We start from the raw sequence: 5958 nt of genomic DNA on the forward strand, positions 1-5958 counted from the left end.
GCGGATGTTACTCGCAGTGAGCTTGTATCTGCAATGTTCGTTTCACATTATTATTGTCTCCGCCAGGCCGAAAGGCATGGCGAGAGATTATGTTTTACCCTCTGTCCGTCCGTACGTCCGTGTGTCCGTCCGTCCGTCCGTCCTGTCCGTCCGTCCGTTAGCAGCTAATCTCTGGCACCGTTGGCCCGGCCGCTACGAAACTGTGCACGCACACTCCCTGGATGCCAATTCAGAAACTCTGGCCCAAATTTTTCAGATTGGCCCGTTATAGCGCCACCAGGAGGCCGATATGTGCAAAACACATTTATTGATACTACTCCTACAGATTTTGTCCAAACATCACACAAATCGGTACACAGTATCTCTATAGTCATGTGATCAACACGGATTTATCCAATTTCCCATATTCCATCCTGATTGCCTAAGATTGGCTTCCAAAGTTTGCAGGAGTGCTCCGTTTTGAATTGCTTCTTGCCCACAGTCTCCTCCTGCCACAACTGCTCAGTTCTCATCCTAAATGATGCAGTGACAGTGGTTTTCAATGGATATAATAATCCTCATCCTAACCATCATCATCATCTTCTTCTTCACCATAATCTTCATCACTGGAGAAGGGCAGACAAAACAAACAGTAGGGTCATGATGCATTTCTATGATTCCTCCTTTAGGTTTTGGCAATGTTAGAAGCATGAAAATCACATTAGCAATAATAGATTTATTTTAAACTGATTGAATTTAGCAAACTTACATTTGTGAGAAGTTCCATATCCGATCTGAAATCCATAATAGTAAATCTGAAATCCAAAATAGGAAATTGAAAATTAACATTATTTTCAATATTACATTTTTGGGCGGTGAAACCGCCCCTATAAGTGAGGTTTGGAAAAATGTACAAATATCCTGCGCTGTGAAACCGCCCCTATAAGTGAGGTTTGGAAATTTGTACAATTATCCTGCACCGTGATTGGCCAATCACAATCTATTCAGGACTGTGATTGGCCAGTGTCACATGACACATGTGCATAGCCCTATAAGAAACCATTACTTGAAAAAAAACATAAATTGGTTTTTTTCCAAGTTATGGTTTCGTCCATCATAAAGAGTGTTTCAATAAATGTATTTATCTTTTGTACATGATTGGTTGACTCCATTCAGTATTGTGATTAGCTAGCAAGACACCGCCCACTTCACACAGGGTGTGATTTTTCAAAAGCAAATGAAACATGGATAATGACTCATTTTCCCATGTCTAACTACAAGCTCACAACGTGTCGCAACACTAAGCTTGAGTTTGAAGATCTGTTATATTTGGCTAATGTTCATTTATTAAGACATGCCCAGAGATTCTTTTGACAAGAAATAAGTACTATAGAGCACCGAAGTCCTGACGGCGCTTTTCCGCTGGTTCGTGGCTTTACATTTTGTGTTGATATCCTCATTGGGGAATCTTAGATCGCCTCATATAAGAACTGTGTTCCAAAAATAAACACCACCCTGGCAATTTTACTCATATGGATATGAAGCATCGACTGAAGGTGTAAATGTACACATTTACCCAAAGAGTAACACAATATAAACACTAGAAACGAGTCAAACAACCCAAAGACTACATTTCGCATGAACGCAGCTGCTGTAGGGACAGTGATTTCAGACCCGGAAGTAGTAGTTTGTAGACTTTTAAGGCAGAATTAATTCCATTTTCGCCAGAAACAGGCTGTATCAAATATGAATGAATATCATAAACGATGCAGAGCCACCCCCCTGACAGAAATGCCAGGGTGGTGTGTTTATGTTTGGAACACAGTTCTTATATGACGTGATCTAAGATTCCCAAATGGGGATTTCAACACAAAAAATAAAGCCACGAACCAGTGGAACAGCGCCCCCCTAGTGGCAGTGACGTCAGACTTCGGTGCTCTATTAGGTGATGGTTCTTCATGGAACCATACACCTTTTAAAGAACCATTCAAGAATCAATGTTTTTTATGTGTGCAGTTCTGTATTTGTAGCATAATATATGTCTTATATTTTTAAATACATGCAGTGAAACAAAATTATACAGAACTTGAAAACGTGATGTTTTAAAATCTACAATGCAGGGGGTTATGTATGAATCATGTCTGAATAGAACTCTGAATCGTATCATTCCTTATAATGAAAGGTAAAGCAAGTAATTTTTTGGGGGTGATACAGTATGGCTGCAGTATAACAACATCAGGGTGGGGATAGTGTTTATCTGTGGGGTTATTCCCTTTTTTGTAGCTTGAGCCCCAGCCCACCAAAATGTCTGTGTATGAACCTGAGCATAATACAAAAAGTTTTAAAATAAAACTCTCTGTTTTATTAGAATAATCACAACGCTGTTGATGCTGGAAGCTCAGAGATCAGAGAAGATGACAACACAAGAGGTAAAAACTTGCCGTAACATTTTCACTACTAATGCTGGATTTCCACTACCAGTTTAGCATCACACCACATCACACCGGACCTTTTGGCCTCGCATGGCCCAGCACCCAAAATATCTGCAGTTTCCATTACACAAAAGTATCCCCTCTCAAATCCACAGGTGTGCGTAGCAGGCTCCGGCCATTGACACTCTAATGGCCGGAGCCTCCACCTATATCCTTAAATTGCATGTAAGGATATAGGTGGAGGTCATTGCCTCTTGCCTAACAATGTAATGTACAATAGATGCAGTGGCCAACTGTTCTGTATACAAATGTAAATCACCTTTGCAGGAGTACTCCAGCTATCGGTAAGAACCAAATAGACCCCTACAGGTCTGTAAACTGAAGTGTAAAAATGGAACTCAATGGATGTTGTTAATAAAACTGTTTATTAACAACAAATGTAAAGCAATCACAACAAATGTGGTGACAATGTTACAGGACTCATGCATGAGTTACCTGTTAGCAGAAGAAGTGTCCTGTTTTGTACAGGGAAAATATAGACAGGAGACGTTATGTTGCGTTCTTCAAAGCAGGCTGCAGTCTGTGTCGTTATTAAGATAATCTTAATTTCCTTTCTGTCTCCGCCAGACCAAAAGGCATGGCGAGAGAATATGTTTTACCCCCTGTCCGTCCGTCCGTCCATCCGTGTGTCCGTGAGCTAATCTCCGGCACCGTTGGCCCTGTCGCTGCAAAACTGTGCACACACACTCCCTGGATGCCAATTCAGAACCTCTGCCCCATTTCTTTTACATGGACTTGTTATAGCGCCACCAGGAGGCCGAGTTGTGCAAAACCCATTTTGGGATATTACTCCTACAGATTTTATCCAAACATCACGCAAATCAGTACATAGTATCTCTATAGTCATGTGATCAACACGGATCTGTCCGATTTTCCATATTCCATCCTGATTGGCTAAGGTTGGCTTCCAAAGTTTGCAGGATTGGTCCGTTTTGAACAAAATGCCTCAAATCATGAACGCAGCTTGCGATTTCCGTGAAATTTCACACGCACATTCCCATTAGGCCGAGGAAGAAATGGCACTTGAACATTTTCAAATCAGCCGCATGGTGGCGCTATAACAGGCCAATTTGTGTTTTTAACTATAACTGCACCGATCTGCGTGAAACTTTGCACGCACACTCCCTAGAGGCCAAGAAAAAACATCTGCCCTGCATTTTTCACATTCGCCTTTTATAGCGCCACCAGGAGGCTGACTTATGTAAAACACATTTTTTGATATTAAGCCTTCAGATTTTATCCAAATTTCACTCAAATGGTACACATGATCTCTATAGTCATGTGATGAAGATGGATCTGTTTGATTTTTCATATTTCATCCTGATTGGCTAACATTGATATCTAAAGTTTGCAGGAGTGGCCCGTTTGGAACAACGTGCCGCAAATCATGAACGCAGCGTCCGATTGCGGTGGAACTTCTGCACGCACATTTGCACTACATTGAAGAACAAATGCCACCCTTTTAACATTGCTCTATTATAGCGCCACCAGGAGGCCGATTTTTTTTATATTACTCTTACAAATTTCGTCCAAACATCATGCAAATCTGTACACATTATCTCTATAGTCAAGTGCTCAAGATGGTTCCGTCCGATTTTTTATATTCCATCCTGATTGGCGAATTCCGAACATTGCTGGCCCACAACAACCTACCTGACCTGGCGGAGACCTGTGCTCCGAGGAACTTTTTCTAGTTCCCTTTCAATTCAATCATAAATTCTCAATAATCTCACATTCCACAATTAATATATTCACAATTTACCTTTAACTGTTACTGTTAGAATACAACACATTGGTCTGGTTTTCTGTTGTCACATTCACCAACTAGAAAAAGTGCTCCTCGGAGCACAGGTCTCCGCCAGGTTAGGTAGGTTATTTTGGCCTCCTGGTGGCGCTATAATAGGCCAATGTGAAAAGGGTGCCATTTCTTCCTAGGCCGTGCATGGCAATCAGACACTGCACAAAATGATTTGAGGCATTTTGTTCTAAAAATGTGTTTTGCTAAATTTGACCTGCTGGTGGCGCTATAACAGGCCAATGTTAAAAGGGTGGCATTTCTTCCTCAACATAGTGTGAATGTGCGTGGAAAGTTTCACTGCAATCAGACGCTGCATTCATGATTTGCGGCATTTTGTTCAAAACAAGGCACGACTGCAAACTTTAGTTGCTAATCTTAGCCAATCAGGATGGAATATGAAACATCAAACAGATCCGTCTTGATCACATGACTATAGAGATCATGTGTACCGATTTGCGTGAAATTTGGATAAAATGGAATGAGTAATAAAAAAATGTTTTACATAAGTCGGCCTCTTGGTGGCGCTATAAAAGGCAGATGTGAAAAATGCAGGGCAAAGGTTTTTACTTGGACTCTAGGGAGTGCGCATACAAAGTTTTACACAAATCTGTGCAGTTATAGGTAAAACACGAATCGTCCTGTTATAGCGCCACCATGAGGCTGATTTGAACATTTTGAAGTGGCATTTCTTCCTGGGCATAGTGGGAATGTCCGTGCAGAATTTCAGGGGAATTGCATGCTGTTCTCATGAGTTGAGGCATTTTGTTCAAAACGGAGCACTCCTGCAAACTTTGGAAGTAATTTTTAGCCAATCAGGATGGAATATGAAAAATCTGAAATACCTGTTTGGTTTAATGACTATAGAGATACTGTGTACCGATTTGCGTGATGTTTGAACAACATCTGTAGCAGTACTGTCAAAAAATGTGTTTTGGAAAAAAGCAGCCTCCTGGTGGCGCTATAACAGGCCCATGTGAAAAATTTGGGGCAAAGGTTCTGAATTGGCATCCAGGGAGTGTGTGTGCACAGTTTCGCTGCGATCAAGCCAACGCCCAACGGTGTCAGAGATTAGCTGTTCACAGACACACACATGGACACACACACGGACGGATGGACAGGGTGCAGAACATACTCTCTCGCCATGCCTTTCGGCCTGGCAGAAACAATAATATTGTTGACACAATACAATATGTGCTGTGGAACTCAACAATATTCTCTTAATACTGCTGCTTTAACCAGTCTCTTAAATTTACTGTAATACTGTCTTAAATATTATATGATTTCATTTTTACAGTCTTACTGCATACAAAACGTTTTATATTATACAGAACACATAAACAATATCACAAAAGCTACACTAAACATGTATACTATATTACACCAAACCCAATGCTAAACAGTGGTGTAAAGGCATATATGTCAGGGAGCTACCGCTTTAGACAGAAAACAGGTGTTTTAAACGTAACCAAAACACAATATTTCTGTATCAGTCTTAGACCAAACGAAAGAAGAAAAGGCTTATGAGTCCTTTGAAACAAGTTGTGATACTTTTGCACACGTTACTAACCTGTTTTTGTACAGGGAAAATATAGACAGCCACCATAAAATGCATATAAATAAATCAGTATTACGATGTAAACTGTAAATGTTTAACTTGTATATTTAATGGTGTAAATATTGTATGTTCCA

Source organism: Gymnoscopelus braueri, assembly GCF_963280865.1.
Source record: "Gymnoscopelus braueri genome assembly, contig: SCAFFOLD_113, whole genome shotgun sequence".
In the NCBI taxonomy this organism is placed as follows: domain Eukaryota; kingdom Metazoa; phylum Chordata; class Actinopteri; order Myctophiformes; family Myctophidae; genus Gymnoscopelus; species Gymnoscopelus braueri.